The sequence below is a fragment of the Camelus ferus genome, chromosome 27, assembly GCF_009834535.1.
Source record: "Camelus ferus isolate YT-003-E chromosome 27, BCGSAC_Cfer_1.0, whole genome shotgun sequence".
NCBI lineage: Eukaryota > Metazoa > Chordata > Mammalia > Artiodactyla > Camelidae > Camelus > Camelus ferus.
The window spans coordinates 26,241,160-26,258,186 of record NC_045722.1 but is presented as its reverse complement, the minus strand read 5'-3'; the positions used below and the strand labels follow the sequence as shown (position 1 = coordinate 26,258,186).

The window sequence follows — 17,027 nt, the reverse complement described above, 5'->3', positions numbered from 1 at the left end:
GCTAACCTTATCGGAGGCATATATTTCTCAGTATGCGCATAATGCAACTAGGTGCACATCACATAGGAACACCGCGTGTTCAAAAGAAACATTTTCCCAAGGCGACCCCAGGCAAACTCCGGAAGACGGAAACACACAACAGGTACTTGCACCTCACAAGCAAAGGCCCTCGAGTGTTGAAAGGCATGGCGGGGGTCGCCTGGGCACGTCCTGGGGCTTGTCGCCAGACCCGGGCGGGAGTCCCCGCGGCAAGCACGCGGCGCTGCATGCGGGAAACCCGGGCGGCGCCCACGGCTGCCCTCAGCTCGGAGCCGGGACCCCAGAAGAGAGGCTGCTCTGCCCCGGTCCCGGACCACGGCCGGGCGCTGGTGGGCGCGGAGGCGGCACTGCGGAGCCGCAGCCTCCGCCGGCCGGGCGCCCGCGGCCCGGCAGGGGCGGCCTCCAGCCCGGTCCGCAGAGGCGCGGGGGCGCCTCCAGCTCGCCGACCCTCCCCGGCTCGCCTCTGGCCCCGGCAGACCTCCCCCATCTCCGGCCCCGGGTCCGAGCCGAGCGTCCTGCCGAGCAGGGCTTTCTCCCTTGGCGAGGAGCGCGCGGTGCAGCAGCGGCTCGGTGTCCCCTGGCCTCGAGCAGCGCGCGCGACCTGCCCGCGCTCCCCGGCGCGGAGCCTGCGCCCACCCTGCAGGCAGCGCTGGGACGCCGCGCGCCTCGAAGCCCCGGGGCCCGCCTGGCCCTCTAGGTGGGCGATCTCGCTCCTCGGCTCCAGTGACGGCGGCGGGCGCCCCACGCCCCAATTCTTACCCGCGGGCCCGTGAGCACTGCGCCCTGATGCCCCGTCCGGCAAGGGCTGCGCCCCTCTGGACGCCCCTGCCCTCCAGCGCTGGCTGTGCCTCCGCAGTCGCCGGGGGAAAGTTTGCGCTCCCGGCCGCCGCCGGCGCCCCGCCTGTCTCCACCTCCCTCCCCGAGCCAGGCAGCCCGCGGCGGGGGCGCCCCGAGGAGAGGGATGCGGGCCGAGCCGGGGCCGCCCGCCCCCTCGCCCTCGCCCGCATCCTCTTACCCCACTGCCCCGGCCCGGCGCGCCCGGGCTTACCCTGCGCGCCGGCCCGGGAAGACGAGCCGTCGGCGAGGGTGCATTCTCCACTGCCGCCTGTTCTCGGCCGGCCGGCGGGCGCGGAAGGCCGGTGCGGCGTCACCGCCCCATGCTGCCAGCGCGAACTTCCCCAGTCCCTCCGGGCGGAGAGGACCGGCGCCCCCCGCGCTCCGCCGCCGCCGCCTTGCGGCTCCGCTCCGCGCCGCGCCCGAGGCCGCGCGCTGCCCGCCGCAGACCCCCCCGCGCCCCCAGCGCACTGGCGCGCTCGCTCTCACCTCTCCCGAGCGCCACATGTCGTCTCCGGCTTTGAGGAACGTTCCTCTGCAGAGGCGCTCCGGTAGAGGCCGCCAGACTCTCACCAAATGCGCCCTCGGGCCGGCTCCGCGGAGGGGGAGGGCGCAGGGCCCGCGGCTCGGCCGCGTTTGGGACAGGCTACGTTTCTGAAGTTTCTCGAGGGCCTTCAGCAGCATATCGGTGCCTCCTTGTAATAAGCACCTGCCGCTGTTTCCAGAGCAGAGATGGAGAGGGAGGGGCAGCAGGCAGCGGCCGAAGGCCGTTGATCTGAGAGCCTTCCTCTTCTGGGCCGACCCGAACACCTTACAGATCTGGCCTCAGCCCCGCCTCAGTCCCCAGCACAGGCCTCTGTCTGCATCTCCTATTCAATTTAGAAAGAAACTAGCTTGTGAGCCACCCCCCCCCCCCTTTAAATCTCTAATTCATTGCTACGGGAGGGAAAGTCAGAGTAAGACTGGAAATTAATTAGAATTAAACGCTCACCTAATTGCAGTATACATTTGGGGGTTTTATGAAGTTCCAATTCATGACAAGAAGCCGCCATTTCAGGAGAAAGGGGCCCTGGGGTCTGTGGCACAGGCACTGGCGCGGGGCACTGCCTCCCGCAACACGCGCGCGTGGGGTGTCATTGTTGGGATAATGTCTTCTCGGCCTCAGTGGGCAGACCCTGGGAGGTGAGGCTGGCAGGAACAGGGCCGCAAAAGACAAGCAAGGTTCGTTGGATTTCAGATGGCAGCGTCTGGTTTCCTCGGGAGGGGAGGGGGAGGGGTGCCTCTTGGCTAGAACACCCAGGGGGAGATGCTAAGATTTAAAGTAAAACCACCAAGAACGTGATGGGAAGAATACTATTACTTCTACTCCTTTTTGTGACACTGCATTGTTTAGAATTACTTTTAACAGAATAACTGTGAGAAAGGCACATTTCTAACTCTCCTCCGGAAAGGCTCTTGAATCTTTCGCTGTGTGAAGTCACTCTATTCTTAAGTTACGTCTAATGCCATGTATTCCAAGTCACAGCTGACTGCTGGCACTTTTGCACATTCCAAAAATTCTGAGATTTTCTGAAAATAACAACTTGTGAATATATTTCAGGAACAGGACATAAAAATACATAAATGTTGCAAATAAAAGAAAGTGTTATTCTGAATATACACTTAGTCACAGTATTAAATAACTCTGATTTCAGTGGTTCTGCATGAAATATGTTAGGTAAGATGTTCATTTGAGAAGATTTACTGATTCTAAAGTGAATGAATTGAATACATGAATTGCTTTATTTTCTAATTTCTCATAAGTCATATCACTAAGATAAAGTTTACTGACAGTCAAGATCATTAAATTAAAAGCAATCAGAACAATATAATTTTCACCTACTAGGTGTCAGACTTCGAGGTTGAGGGGTACCAGGGACAGCTCCTCTTTTCTCAGGTTTAAACAACATAAGGTAAAACAAAGAGTTCGGGTAACTAGTGAATTTAAAGCTTTACAGATTACCAGACAAAAACATTCAGTATTTTTTGCAAAAAAAAAAAAAAAAAGAAAAGAAAAGAAAAAACCAGGATCATTTTGGATTAACGAGAGTTAGACACTAATTCTTACAGCTTAATGAATGAAATCAACTGTAAGAGAATTTATGTTCTTTTGATGAATTATTTTTAAAATTTCCATGTTTTTGGTAAGTTTTCTATCAGTTTAATTTCAAGTGCATATTATGGAACATATGGAAGCTATCTTTAGAAAGAGCTAATCTTTAAAATTGTATTTGAGCATATGGCTTACATACTTACTTCTCCCTGTGATGACATGGTAACCCAGCCTCTTGTAATATTTAAGAACATGTAACAGAGCCTTAGATCAAATGGACCTGAACGGATAGTGAAACAATAAGACATATCATGACCTTATGGAAATTTACATTTTAGAAGAATATTTATTACCATTTCATAACATTTGTTTTAATGTGGAATTCAGTGTTTGCCCTGAGTAATGGTCTATCAGCCGTATTCCCATTTGTTCCATTAGCGTTTTCCCTTTTATTGAATGACACAAAGAGAAGCAGTTACAGTTCTGGAAAGCAGTAGAGGGCACCCCAGTTCCGCATAACCTTCGTGCTGGACGGGTCTCCCTAAGAATTTCATTTCCAGTGTGAGAGCCTAAAATAGCTGAACTTGGGGAAGCTGGGCAGTGGGTGGAGCCCTAGCCACCCTCTACCCCACCCAGAGCAGAGGCAGTGAGGGGACGCTGTGTTGGGGGGAGGGAGAGGGGATGCTGGTGGAGTACAGATGGCTGAAGGAGAAAACTGTCACCACGAGGAAGCAGAGCTTGGCAAGAAGTTGAACGGAGGATGCTCTAAGCTGAGAGTCCGTCGTGTAGAGTAAGGCATGTTCGTGGAACAGTGCATAATCTTGTATTTAGGAAAATCCAAGTCCAAGGTGAAGATAGAAGGAGGTAACATGAGACAGGTACAGGAAGACAAGAAACATGGAGCCAAGGAGTTAATTTCCTCATGCAAGCAAGAAGGAGCTATTGAATAATTTTGTTGGGTCAGGGGAAACACAAGGTTCCAGAACAGATTCACGGAGGCAACTGTACACAGAAAAAATGCTGGAGAGAGGCTAGTCTAGGCTAAAAGCATGAATGAATATCACAGGGCCAGCTCATGGTGGGAATTCAGTAACTGTCTGAGTTTTTCATTAATGGAATGATAACCTCACTGCTGCACGTGTACTGGACACAGACTTGTTAGTGTTTTGCCCAAACAGGAACAGGAGGGTCTTGGTTGTTAAGGAAACAGAAAGGTCAGTCCTGGCTGGAAGAAGAGGCAAAATTCCTAGGACAAGATAGCAGTTGATTTGGACTCTGAAAAAGAATTTGGACAGAAAATGTCAGAAACAGTAAAAGAAAGAGCAGGATCAAAGGTAGGAAGGTGCGGGGTGCGCTAAATGATAAATGTGCTGTTCACAGGAATCACATTCTGTATTTTTCCTCCATCATTGATTTCTTTTATTGTTCACTTTATTAAATTATTTATTTGAGGCTACATATAGGCTACAGGTGTGTTTTAATTAGTAGGCACTATTTTAAAATAACAGAGGCAACATTTAAAAACCAGAAGAGTTGACATAAATAAATCGGTAAGTAGGTAAGTGGAGGAATAAATAAATAGATTTCTGGCTTTTTGTAAAAGAGAAAAAATAAAAAGCACATTTGGCAATAATGGACATACTTAACCACCCTCTCACCCCAGCCTTCACCCACTTACCCTGGGCACAGGCTCCTCAGAACAGCACGATTTCTTCTGTTATGACACTTCACTTAGCCCCTTCGCTTATGTTACCAGACAAATAGAAGTAAATGAAGTTTTTAAAAACCATTTCATTTTTTTTTATTCCATTTTATCTTCTTTATTGACTTGTTAGCTATATTGATTTTATTCTGTTTTTTACTAGTTCCTCTAAGGTTGAAAATAGAAATCTTTAAATTATTATACTCTGCTTTTATTATAGTTTAATCTTTATTTGTCTATGAAATAGACCATAGTCTATTTCATGTGTAGTGTAAGAATCTTAGAACAATATATTTGTATTTTGGGGGGTCCTGTTTGCTATTGTTGTCACTGTGTTACTAATACTTATAAGGCTTAATTAGCCAAACATCTTTTACTTTAACAGTCAATTCTCTTCTTAAACTGTGATAAAATATATATAACATAAAATTTACATTTAACCCTGCTTAAGTGGGCAGTTCAGTGACATTAAATTCACTCACATTGCTCTGCTACCATCACCATGATCCATCTCCTGAACTCTTCCATCATCAGCAACTGAAACTCTGTAACTGTAAATGACAACTCACCACTCCCACCCCCTCCCTAGCTCCTGGTAACTACTATGCTATTTTTGATCACTGAGGATTGGACTTTTCTAGGTAGCTCATATCAGTGGGATCATATAATAATTTTCCCTTTGTGTCTGGCTTATTTCACTTAGCATATGCTTTCAAGGTTCATACCTGTTGTGGTATGTATGAGATTCATTCCTTTTAAAGGCAGAGTAATAGTCCATTGTCTGTTCATGCCACAATTTGTTTATCCATTCATGTGGTGTGGAACATGAAAAAACAAAAGTTGTTTCCAGTTTAAAAAAAATTTTTTTTATTAATAGCCTGTTTTTTTTAGAGCAGTTTCAGGTTCACAGCAGAATTGAGCAGAAAATACAGAGAGTGCACATATAGCCCACCCCACCCACACATACATACTCCCCTACCCTCAACATCCCACATCCGTGTGGCATATTTGGTACAATCGATGAACTGACATGGACACATTATTACCAACCGAAGTCCATAGTTTACATTAGGGTTCACTCTTGATGTTGTGTGTTCTGTAGGTTTTGACAAATGCATAATGGTGTGTAACCACCAGTGTAGTATCATACAGAATAATTTCATTGCCCTAAAAATCCCTTGAAAAGTTGTGTCCACTTTTTGACTGTTGTCAGTAATGCTGCTATGAACATTGGGGTACAGATATCTGTGCAAGCCCCCTGATTTCAATTCTTTTCTGTATATACCCAGAAGTAGAATTACTGGATCATATGGTAATTATATGTTTAATTTTTTTTTTTTGAACTCTTATACTATTTTCCACAGTGGCTGCTCCGTTCTATATTCCTGAGAACAAGATTTCCAGTTTCTCCACATAGTCAACAATATTTGTTTCTGTTTTTGTTTTGTTTTTGTAAAATAGCCACCCTAATAGGTTTGCAGTGTTACCTTATGTTCTGATTTGCGTTTCCCTAATGGTTAGTGATGCTGAGCATCTGTTTGTGCTTACTGGCTATTTTTATCTCTTCTTTCAAGAGCTGTTCTGTTCAAGAGCTTTGCCCATTTTTGAAATGGGTTGTTTGGTTTTTTGGTGTTGGATTATATACTGGATATTAACCCCTCCCTAGGTACATGATTTGAAAATATTTTCTCCCAGTCTGTGGGTTGTCTTCTGCTCTGTGGATACTGTCCTTTGATGCACAAGATTTTAATTGTTATGAAGTCCAATTTGCCTGTTTTTCTTTTGTTGCCTGTGCTTTTTGTGTCATATTTAGGTAATCATTGCCAAATTCAAAGTCATGAACTTTTATCCTATGTTTTCTTCTGAGAGTATTATAGTTTTAGCTCTTACATTTATATCTTTGACCCATGTTGAGTTCATTTTTGCATATGACGTTAGGTGAAGGTTCAACTTTATTCTTTTGCATGTGAATGTCCCATTTTCCCAGCATCATTTGTTGAAAAGACAATTCTTTCCCTTGCTGAATGGCCTTGGCACCCTTTGGTCAGTCGTGTGACCATACATGAAATTTTTTTCTGGGTTCTTTAGTCTGACTTTATTCCAGTACCATGCTGTTTTGATTACAGTAGCTTTGTAATAAGTTTACAAATCAGTAAGGGTGAGTCCTCCAATTTTGTTTTTCTTTTTCAAGATTGTCTTAGCTATTCAGGGTTCCATGAGATTCATGTGAAATTGAGAGATTGTTTTTATAATTTTGCAAAAAACAAAGTCGTTGAGATTTTGATAGAGATTGCATTAAATCTGTAGCTCCCTTTGGGTAGAATCGGCATCCAAACAATATTATGTATTCCAATCATTGAGCATGGAATGAATGTTTTTCATTTATTTAAGTCTTCTTTAATATCTTTCAGAAATATTTTTTTTTCATTGGAAGACTTAATATTGCTAGAGACAAATGAAGATGAAAATACAATATTCTTTTTTCCCCTCTTGAAATATGTTTATTTATTTAGATTGAGGTATAGTCAGTTACAATGTATCAATTTCTGGTGTACAGCATGATAGTTCAGGCATATATATACATACATATATTCATTTTCATATTCTTTTTCATTGTAAGTTACTACAGGATATTGAATATTGTTTCCTGTGCTATACAGTATAAATTTATTATTTATCTGTTATATATATAGTATTTAATATTTGCAAATCTTGAATTCCCAATTTTTCCATTCTCACCCCCTTTCCCTCTGATGACCATAAGTTTGTTTTCTATGTCTGTGAGTCTTTTTCTCTTTGTAGATAAGTTCATTAGTGTCTTCTTTTTCCTTTTTTTTAGATGCCACATATGAGTGATATCATATGGTATTTTTCTTTCTCTTCTGGCTTACTTCACTTAGAATGACATTCTCCAGATTCATCCATGTTGCTACAAACATTATTTAGGCATTATTTTATTATTTCTTATGGCTGAATAGTATCCCATTGTATAAATATACCACAGCTTCTTTATCCAGTCATCTGTGATGGACATTTAGGTTGTTTCCATGTCTTGGCTATTGTAAATAGTGCTGCTATGAACACTGGGGTGCAGGTGTCTTTTTGAATTAAGGTTCCCTCTGGCTATATGCCCAGGACTGGGATTGCTGGATCATATAGTAAGTCTACTTTTAGCCTTTTGAGGAATCTTCATACTGTTTTCCACAGTGGCTGTGCCAAACTACAGTCCCACCAACAGTCTGAAGGGTTCCCTTTTCTCCACACCCTCTCCAACATTTATCATTTGTGTACTCTTGAATGATGGCCATTCTGACTGATGTGTGATGATACCTCATTGTAGTTTTGATTTGCAATTCTCTGATAATTAGTGATACTGAGCATTTTTTCAGATGCCTACTGGCCATTTGTATGTCTTCATTGGAGAATTGCTTGCTTAGGTCTTCTGCCTATCTTTGGATTGGGCTGTTGCTTTTTTCTTATTAAGTTATATAAGCTGTTTACATATTCTGATAATTAAGCCCTTGTCAGTCACATCATTTGCAAATATTTTCTCACATTCTACAGGTTTTCATTCTGTTTCACTTCTGGTTTCCTTTGCTGTACAAAAGCTCATAAGTTTAATTAGGTCCCACTTGTTTATTTTTGCTTTTATTTCTATTGCCTCAGTAGACTACCCTAGGAGAACATTGGTAACATTTATGTCAGGTAATGTTTTGCTTACATTTTCTTCTAAGAGGTTTATTATATCTTGTCTTATGTTTAAATCTTTAAGCCATTTTGAGTTTATTTATGTGTATGGCATGAGGGAGTAGTCTAACTTCATTGATTTACATGCAGCTGTCCAGTTTTCCCTACACCATTTGCTGAAGAGATTGCCTTTACTCCATTGTACGTTCTTGCCTCCTTTATCAAAGATTAACTAACCAAAGTTTTGTGGGTTTACTTCTGGGGTCTCTATTCTGTTCCATTGATCCGTATGTCTGTTTTTGTGCCAATACCATGCTGTTCTGATTACTGCAGCTGTGTAGTGTTGTCTGAAGTCCATGAGGGCTATTCCTCCAGCTTCATTCTTTTTCTTCAGTATTGCTTTGGCAATTCTGGGTCTTTTGTGATTCCATATAAATGTTAGGGTTATTTGTTCAAGTTTTGTGAAAAAATGCTGTAGGTAATTTGATAGGGATTGCTTTAAATCTGTAGATGTCTTTGGGTAGTATGATCATTTTAACAATATTAATTCTTCCAATCCAAGAACATAGGATATCTTTCCATTTCTTTAAGTCATCTTTCATTTCCTTAGTCAATGTTCTGTAGTTCTCCACGTATAAACATGTTTTGCCTCTCAAAAGGCAAGCAGAGGATGGTTTTCTTGCAGGATATAGCGCATCACACTCTGTTTGCTGCTCGCAGACACCTCCTGATAGCAATCTAGTCCTATGTGAAGAAATAGAAATGCAGATCTAACTAGAGATAACCAAGTATTTTGGCGATAAGGAAAGGAGACACCTTTGTCTGCTTAAACACACACACACACATACACACACACCCTTCAGATATTGTTTATTGTAGATGAGTAAATAGGTAAATGAGTAAAGACTAGGAAGGACAGAGATAACACTTCCATTGTAAAAATTCTACATGCCTTAAGCACATACCACATGCAGGGCTCAGAACAAGTAACCAAGAAAGGTGTGGAAATTAAAAAAAAAAAATGTGGTCCTGTCTTTGCAGCATCAGCTGCAAGAATGACGACTATTCTCAGCAACAACATTTCTCTGAAGGAAAACCTAGATTTTATGAAGGACCCCAGAGGAATCCTGCAGGGAAACTTCAATCACATCAATGTGAAACTCAGCTTCCTTGGGAAGAAAAACAAGCAACCTCTGGTTTGACAAATGGTAGGGAGAAAAGATAGAAATTGGCTACTGTTTGCATTATCTATTGTGATGGGGTCTCCATTATGAGATGAGGTCTGTCTGCATTCACTTGCCCAACAAGATTGTTATTCAGGAGAGTGGCTGTCTCGCTGACATCTGCAATTTCTTGGGTGAAGTTCTGAATGAGTTCCGATGTTGCTTGCTTAATATTTCAAGCCCAGAAAAGTGAGTTACTTTCCAAAAGAAATGACACTGAACTTATATCAAATTCAGCTGCATTGATTTATCAAGCCATGAAAGTTAGAAAAAAAAGAGTATCAGAAAAATTGGAATGGTGTCTATTTCTGTAAGAAAGCAGGCTGATGGATAAGGTACAGGAGCTGTTCAGCTATAGAAACAAGATGCTGGATATTATCTAAGACTTGTTTGAGATAGATTTTTTTAAACACAGAAAAATTATTTGCTTGATCAAAGAAAGACCTGATACATATTTTTAAAAATTTTACAGCTTTACTGATATGTAATTGATATATTTCGTTGTGTGAGTTTAAGGTGCATAACTTGGTGACTTGATACACTTATATCCAGTAAAACGATGACCTCTTTCGCATTAGCTAACACCTGTATCATGTCACATAATTATCATTTCCTTTTTGTGGTGGGGACATTTAATATGTACTCACTTAGCAATTTCTTTTAAGTATATAGAAACACAACATTATTAACTACAATCACCATGTTGTACATTAGATCCCCATAAATTATTTATTTTATAACTGAAAATTTGTATTCTTTAACCAAATTCTCCCCATTTGCCCTACCCCCAGGCTCTTGTAATCCTCATTCTACTCTCTGTTTCTATGAGTCTGGCTTTTTTAGATTCCACGTATAAGTGAGATCATGTAGTAGCGATCATACAATATTTGTCTTTTTCTCTCTGATGTCTGTCTAACATCTTACTTAGCATAATGCCCTCAAAATCCATCCACGTTGTTGCAAATGGCAGGATATCCCCCTTTCTAATGGCTGAATGATATTCATAGAATATTCGTCATTCATTCCTTGAAGGACACTTCAGCTGTTTCCATATTTTGGCTATTGTGAATAATGCTGCAATGGACAGGGGGGTGCAGATTTCTCTTCAAGATCCTGTTTTCATCTCTTTGTGTATATACCCAGAAGTGAGATTGTTGGATCATATATTAGCTCTGTTTTAAGTTTCTGAGTAACTTCTGTGCTGTATTTCCCTTTTCTCCAAATAGTGGCTGCACCAATTTGCTTTCCCATCAACAGGGCAAAAATTTTCCCTTTTCTCCACATCCTCACTAACACTTATTATCTCTTGCACCTTTCTCAAAGGAAATATACTACCTACTGCAATGTTACCTGTTGGCTTCTGGTTTTGTTTTGATTGGATGCTTTCCACTGTTTAAAATTTGGAATTGCTCTTATCTTTTGAAGTAATGCCATACTAATTCAAATGCCAGCATAAATTAAAATACTTCTCAAGTGCTTAGAAGAAATTAACATCAAAGAGCTACATAGTTCAAAAGCATCATAATGGTTTTCCTAAAATAAGCAAAGAAACCTTCTAATATGCCCTCAGTCTGTTACCAAGTCCAAACTCGTTCTGCTCACTGCACGACAGGCCAATAAATCGGGAGACGAGGTGCTGGGGCAAGGAATAGCGACTTTATTCAGAAAGCTGGCAGACCGAGAGGATGGCAGACTAATGTCTTGGAGAACCATCCTCCCCAGGTCAGAATTCAGGCTCCTTTTATACAAAAAATGAGGAGAGGGTGTGGTTGGTTGTTGAAAACTTCTTGGTGTAGGAATTCTTTGTTCTTGCAGTTGTCCACGTGGGTCAGGCCATGGTGTTCCTGTAAAATCTCCAAGAAAACAAATGTTATTTTCTATTCTGCAACTTGTTGTCTTTATAGGAGTGCAAAAGTGTTAATATCCTTAAAGGTCAGAGCCTTGAGAACAGGCTCTCCTGTCTATTTCAAGCCTAAAGGCAACATTGTTTTACAAAAGGTGCAGAGCTGGCAAGACTGAGCCTAGAAAACAGGGCACAGGGTTAAAGCCAAAGGAGCAGATCTAATAAGGAGTCAGATGTGTTCTTTTCTGTTACAGAGGCTTGAGGCAATGGGGGCATAGAACTTTAGGGTCAGTTGCACTGACCTTGTGGGTTACAGCAAGACCTGTGGTTATTTGTTCTGAGTGACAAGTGAAGCCACCGGAAGGCTTTGTGTGGAGTAGCAGCATGATGTAACTTCCTTTCCGTGAGACCTCGTGCTTGGAAGAGAGTGCGCGGAGTGAGAGAAGCATGGAGTCCTGCTGCAATAATGCAGACAAGAGATGACAGTGTTGGCCCAATGGTGGCAGTGGAGGTGCTAAAAATGGCCAGAGGTAGAGCCTTAGGCTCCTGCAGTTCAGACGTGGCATGTGAGAGCAGCAGCGAAGTTCTGAGCAACCGAAAGGATTGCCAATCACCTAAAATACGTGTCTGTGGGAGGGCAAATTGGAGAGGGAGAAAGAACATGGAGAGTTTGGCTTTAGGCATTTTAAAATTTGATATGCCTGTTAGATATGAATGGTGAGTTCTTGAGAAATATCTGAGATGGAGATGTACACTTGGAGGTCTTCAGAGACTAAGAGGGCGTCATCAAGACAGTTACCTTTCTGGGCAGCTGGAGCACAGACCCTCTGGGGAACTCTGGACGCTAAGGCAAAGATGCTCCCCAGAATGATCCTACCACAGGGTGTTTGAGCTAAGCATTTATCAGCTTTCATCACTGGGGAGGGGCTTCATTCTGTGGCACTTCCACCAGCTCTGAGGTCAAGCAGCGAGTTATGCTGTGTTGCAGGTGCTTTAGGAGAGAAAAGAAGGAGGACAAAGGAGAAAGCACAAAGGAGAAGGGGGCCAGGACCCCAGTAGTGCCAGAGCCATAGTCATGGGGCCGGGCACCTGTGCCACCCGGGTCTAAACAAAGGTAGTGGCTCTGAGGGAGGAATCCTAGGGCCTGAGGCTTCAGATGGTAAGGGCGGGAGTTGGGGTGGAGGTTCCGTTATCCTTGCTCATTAAGGGAGATGCTGTCAGGACCATGGAGAAGGGAGGCCATGGGAGGAGATGGGGCAGGTCCCTGCCGGTGTCCCTGATGCTTCCTCCCAAAGGCACCTTTCTGTGTATCCACTTCTCTGTCCCAGAGGACTGAGTCTGATTGGAGAAGCTTCCAATCTTGGTCTCTGTGAGGGGTCAGAGTTCTGCATCACCGCAGCTTCCTTTTACAAGGCTCTCCAGGGTCTGCCTGTGATATCCCCACATATTTCCAATCTCTGAACCTTCTTTTCCCTGTGATCTCACAACGCTCCATTTAAGTCCTGTTATCGTTAGTTTTCATTAGTTTTTCTTTAGGATAAATCTTTGTTCTTTGGAAAGGAGGTGCTTTGTTTGGTCTTTCTGGGACTCTGAGTGACTTGGGCTGCGTCAGTACTGCTTCCTGTTTAATGTTTCCCCATAAATCATACTTAATTGTAACTAGGAGCCTGTGAGAACTTTTCTGAGTAACAGGTTTTTTTTTTCTCAGATTCAGCCATCAGGTTATTTCTTAGTTTGCACTTTTATTACGGTGGGGGTGGTGGTGGAAGTATTTAGTGATTTTGCGGACCATGACTTTTGGGGTCCTTCCCTACTTCAATTTTCTCTTTCTTTCTTTCCTTCTTTCCTTCTTTCTTTCCTTCTTCCTTCTTTCTTTCTTTCTTTCTTTCTTTCTTTCTTTCTTTCTTTCTTTCTTTCTTTCTTTCTTTCTTTCTTTCTTTCTTTCTTTCTTTAAGTATAGTCAGTTTACAATGTTGTGTTAATTTCTGGCTGTACTTCAATTTTCTTTGCCATTACCCTTCAGCCACTGGTCCCACATGGGTCTCTTTTGCGCCTGGGCATGACTTCCCCCAATCTGAGATTCGTAGCGTAGCGTAGTTCAGTTGAAAACATTGTGTATTTTCACTCTCTCACCTCTTACCTATGCTATACTACCTGCTTTGTTTGGTTTTCATAATTGTTTTGGGAGATGCCAAGAGCACAAGCAAACAAAAGGCAAATGATGTAATTATATTCTTGCTGCCAGAAGCTATTTCTTTCAGGATCTGTTTTTGTGAGATTAATTTTTTCAAGAAAGCATTAATTTCATCTACATTTTAGAGAATTAAAACAAAGATTTTCATAATATTATCACTTTAAAAAATTTCTGCAGTATGTGTAGTGATGCCTCCTGTTTTATTTCTAATATTGATTATGTGTGTTGTCTTTTTATTCTTGTTGGAGCCTCACCTGGGATGTCATCATTTTTGATTTGTCTTTTCTAAGAATCAACTTTTGGTCTTGTTAATTATCTTTATTGTATGTTTGTTTTCTATTTCTTTAATCTCTGCTATAATATTTATTCATTGTTCTTGTCTTCTACTTTTTAAAAATTTGCTTTTATTTATCTACCTTCATTTACACAAATTTAGTTCATCAATTTTCTTTCATTTTTTCCCCCATTTCAAATGTAAGCATTTATGACTATAAGTTTTCTCCAAATAATTTTTAGCTGTATCCCCAAAATTCAATATATAGATATTGTATAGTTCATTTCAAATTTTTAAAAAATCTCATGTTTTCTTCTCTGATTCATGAGTTAATTTCCAAGAAAATTGTAACTTTGTATTTATCTTTTGCCATTGATTAGTTACATTTTATTTTGGAAGCCTGCTTTGTATTATTTTATTCCTTTGAAATTTACTGAGATAGGCTTTAAGACAGTATTACATTTGTAAAATATTCCACATGACTGTGCAAAGAACATGTATTCTGCATTTATTAGGTGAAGTTCTATTGTATGTAAGGTTAATTGTAATACTGGTGCTCAGATTTTCTGTGGTCTCACCAGTATTCTGGTTTTTTATTTGTCTTCATTTTTGATAAATAAGAGAAGTGTTTACAATTCTCCCACTGTTGTTGTAGGTTAATCTGCTTTCCCTCATATACTGTAAATGTTTGCTTTATATGTTTTTAGAAACATTATTATGTGAATACATATTTCAGGAGATTTTTTAAAAAGAGAATTGGGCAACTTTTCATTTTAAAATATCCATTTGATTCCAAGTAATGATATTGCTTTAAAGTCTGTTAAAGTCTATTTTGTTAGATTAAAATATAGCTACGTCCATTTCCTTTTGGGCTATCATTACAGATTTATTATTTTTTTCATTCTTTAGTTTCAGTCTTTCTACTGAGATGAATCATATTTGACATTGCCTTTTTGTGAGTAAAATGTTCAGTATTATAAAAAAAGAATAACTGACAATCATTGTCTTTTAAGTGAATTATTTATCTTAATCATATTTAATTTTAAAATTTAATATTAAAAATTCAACCATATGAAATTACCACTTTTAAGTAGCCCCTTTAAAGATATCCCCACTCTCTTTTAATATTATTTTGGTTGCTTTTGTCAAATATATAAGGCAAGAAAGGAAAGAAAGAATATGTGTCATTATTTTCAAACACTATAATTACATACATAGAAAAAAGAGTAAACTGAAACAAATATTAGAAATTACCATTAACAGTTTATAAAGATGGCTAGCTACCTATTTAATAAATGTTCTAATGGAAGCCTTTTAAATCAAGAAGCATTCAAAAATACGAAGAAGATAATCTCCTTCACATTAGACATACAATTAGTAAAATACCTTAGAGTAAGTGTAAGTACTCTGTAGGATCTTAATAAAGTTAATCATGAAATGACATTGAATGATGTAAAATAGAATACTTGAATAAAAGGAGAGAGGCTACATATATCTGAATGGACAAACATTCAAAGTATATCAGTTTTCATGGGTCTTACTATGTTTAACTAGATGAGCAAGAACTAAATTACAGTGTTATAGTAACTTGTAACAATTTTTGCTTTCATCTACAAGGTATGTGACATACTGTTCAATCAAGTTATAACATATATCAGACAGTACATTAATTTAAAAGGGGGAACATTCTGCTTTTAATTTTGTGTCCTGCAAACCCCTACTGAAGCATTAATATTGAAGTTTTCATATATGTATATGTTTGTACTCTTTGCTATAATTTTTGACACTTGTTATAATAAAACCTAAAAAGGAAGATGAAGTAGAAAGTGCTCACAGATGTACAGAAAAGTTGCCTTTTTAAAGAAGGAATTAAAGTTGTGAAATTTCACCTTCTGTTTATTCTAATTAATTTTCATTCAGAAGATATGAATATACTATTTAATCCAAGGTTTAGCCCTCCAAAATTACTGCTCCCAACTAGTTTCTCTCTTATTTCTCTTATACATCACTTCATAACCCATCTCTTCTCCACGGGAGAATCCAGGGTGATCTTTTAAAAAGAAAGCAAAACAAAAAGAAATCACATTGTTAGTCTGAAACAAATAAACTGCCAGATATTTCTCCAGCAAAGATGAGTTTATTTGGTATCGGCAGGCCATTGCAGTTTGGGGTCTGCAACTATGGACAGCCATATGCAAATCCCCACAGCAAGGAAAGGAAAACACCTTTATAGAAAGGAAAAGGAAGTTGGGAGGGCTGCAGGAAACAAAGAGTCCATGGCTTTTCATTGGCTGAATCCTTGTCTGGAAAGAAGTCTTTCTTCTTCCTGTCGGGTTCTGCTATCATCTGACCTGTGGGCGCCCCCTTCTGGTCTCCCAACTGTATTTATTTCAGGTTTCTGTTTTCCACTTTTTTACATTTCCTCCTTTTGACCGAGATCTTTCTCTGAAAGGATCACTGACCGAGTCATGCTTCCTGGTCTCAATGGCTTCTTGCTCCTCGGTGTCAAGAAAGAACTTCCCTGGGTGTGGTGTCTCACGTCAGGGGGAAAGTACACAGCATGGAAACCTGTTGAGGTCACACTGAGTTAAGTATGAGGGGTAGGAGGGAGAATGCTCAGGCAATTTTTAGCTACAGTCCACATGTTACTATGATCATACACACTGGAGACCTTCTAAAGCATTATGTCATCAACAAAGATTTGGCCACAAATTTCCAGCCCACCTGGTCTGGATATCTTGGGAAAGCTGTCTCATCAGATATCATCTGTTTCAATTCCAGGAAATCTTTACTTTTGGGTCACCAGGTGATATGTTGCTCCACTCAGGGTTTGGCACTTTCCTTAGGTGTGTCACCTGAATCTAAAAATCTATTCCTTGGAGTTTGGTGGCACAAGGGTTGGTTACCGGTACCTGATAGGGGCCTTTCCAGTGAGACTGAAGAGAGTTCTTCTGAAAGTATCTCTTCCAAAAGATGAAATCTGTAGGTAGAAAACTCTGATGCTGGGAGGCCTTTGTCTCCAGAGGACACACTGTGAATAGATTGTTCTAACAAAAACATGGTTATTTTTAATAGAAGCAATTAGGCCTCTGCAACATCGGAGTATCTCCTTATATCAGCTGGGGTTCAAATGAGGCAG

The 17,027-nt window shown here is 41.0% G+C and overlaps 1 protein-coding gene across 5 annotated transcripts in view; it reads right to left on the bottom strand.

Moving 5' to 3' along the window:
* The window catches only part of GABRA5 (gamma-aminobutyric acid type A receptor subunit alpha5), a 79,474-nt gene extending 77,896 nt beyond the window's left edge, over nt 1–1,578 (bottom strand). Inside the window, exon 1 of one of the 5 annotated variants that reach the window (XM_032468976.1) lies at nt 1,363–1,578. The gene's annotated coding sequence lies outside the window, so the exon portion shown is untranslated. Of the gene's footprint in view, nt 1–798; nt 926–1,054; nt 1,272–1,362 lie in introns of those variants that run through there. The other 4 variants (XM_032468980.1, XM_032468978.1, XM_032468977.1 and 1 more) reach the window with 4 other exon arrangements.
* Nucleotides 1,579–17,027: the final 15,449 nt, after the last annotated feature.